This window comes from Capsicum annuum, chromosome 8 (genome assembly GCF_002878395.1).
Source record: "Capsicum annuum cultivar UCD-10X-F1 chromosome 8, UCD10Xv1.1, whole genome shotgun sequence".
Classification (NCBI taxonomy): Eukaryota; Viridiplantae; Streptophyta; class Magnoliopsida; order Solanales; family Solanaceae; genus Capsicum; species Capsicum annuum.
In genome coordinates, this window is record NC_061118.1 from 151,255,124 (window position 1) to 151,257,184 (window position 2,061).

Consider the following 2,061-nt stretch of genomic DNA (forward strand, 5'->3'; position numbering starts at 1 on the left):
CATCTCAATTCGTCATTTTCAGCAGTTCTCATTATAATTCAACAGTATAAGCATTGCCGTTGTAATTTGGTTATCAATGATTATATAGTATTGTGTTTGTTCCAATGTCTTGTCTATTATAGCCACAACAATCTTGTTGCAGTCATTATCAATATTACTCAACATCTTCTATCAGAATGCATGATGCAGTAATATTGCCAATTATAATACCCTTTTCCTGCAACCATACTAAGAGTTGTGCAAGTTGTATCGCCACTTTTATCCTGTTGTCCCACCCAAAGTAATCTACCGAACAAGTAAAACAATAAAGAGTGTGTTAAAAGTAGAGCGGAAAGTTGGTCCTTCAACGTAATACTTGAGCTGACTAAAATACCTTCCAGAATCACATCAGACAACAATCTGGTAATATTGACATCAAACTCTTCATCGTAGACAACTGCAAGCCTTGTGACGCAACAGAATGTACACTACTTGGCCAATTTTGGATGCGTATTTGCATTTTTGTTGGTGAAGAAATCAATTTGGTCCTACAAAAAAATCCTTGACATGATTCAGCAAAAAAAGGAAAGAAATCAAATTCAGGCATATCTATCTAGTAATCAAACATACACAAAAATCATATGTAAGTTGATAGTATCCTGTTTTGAAAGGAAGGTGAAAATCCCATGTCTTGACAATTACTGATCGTTGTTCCGATCCTTGACCAATGGTGCCATGGAACAATCTTCCCGATCAAGCTCTCATCCTTGAAATCCGTTATCTGTTGCAACTCGGAGTAGCTGCAAATCTTCACCCCACCAACTACGTCAGTCCCAATTGAGAAGTCGAAGCTGCATTTTGGCAACAAGACAAGACCATATAGCTCATGAATTGGGATATGGAAATGTACAAAGCATTATATTGATAGTGCTCACTCGCTCTAGTCCAAAATAAATGAATTTTTGAGTCCAAAATAAGTGAATTGTTGTTTCTTAGAGACTTCATTAAATTTCAAGAGTAGTTTGAAAATATTATCAGCCCTTGTGCTTTTTCTTATTTATTTACCAATTTCTTTTCTAAATTTTTACCCAACAGCATGTTGAAGATCACCATTTGTACTCATTAAATTACATGCATTTGGGGGATCCAAAAATGTGGTATGGTGTGCCCGGGGCAGATGCAATAAAGTTAGAGGCTGCTATGAGGAAACACTTGCCTGAAGTAATTGAGTCCAATCTTCATTTGATTAAAAAAGTAATTGAGTCCTAATAACATCTCTTTGTTGGTAAATCCCTGCTCAAGAATGACATATTTTGCTAAACAACCTGTTCTGCTACCACATATAGGTGATATGTGATCCCATTCATATTGTTGCAATGCTATAACGTCCTCTTGAAGTGTAAACAAGAAACGTTCTTACTCTTCTTGTGGAAAATCTGGCTGCTGAGTCATTTTGTAGATTATTCTTTACAATGTCACAGTTTATTAGCCTCTCAGAAGTTGGCTTCCAACATCTTGTTCTTTTTTTTTTTTTTCCTAAGAAGTTAATAACCCTATCATTTTATGCAGGTTACACAACTCTCTCTCCCTCCATATTGAAATCCGAGGGAGTCCCAGTTTATCGTGTTGTCCCAAGAGCATATCATGCTGGTTTCAATTGTGCTGAAGCAGTAAATGTTGCTCCTGTTGACTGGTTAGCCCATGGGCAGAATGGGATTGAGCTTTACCGTGAGCAAGGCCAGAAAACTTCCATATCCCATGATAAACTATTACTAGGAGCAGCTCGAGATGCAGTCAAAAGCTCACTGGGAACTTAATTTGCTGAGGAAGAATACCTCCAATAATTTACGACGGGAAGATGGAATTTTGTCAAAAGCATTAAAGGTAGAATTTATTTGAATAAAATATTCTATCGATGGATAGTCTTTAGTCTCCATTTCCATTTTCCTATGATTTTTCTTCCGTTGCATTGAGGGTATATTTTCCTTCTTTTTTCCTTTTTGAAAAGAGGGGATGGGGGGTGATCGGGGTTATATATATTGATATGTAGAGTTTGTCACTGATACTGCATTTAAGTTCTAT

General features: G+C 36.6%; 1 pseudogene; it reads left to right on the forward strand.

Annotated features, from left to right (window-relative positions):
* Positions 1-1,065: 1,065 nt before the first annotated feature.
* LOC107879305 overlaps positions 1,066-2,061 on the forward strand; it is an 8,146-nt pseudogene continuing 7,150 nt past the window's right edge.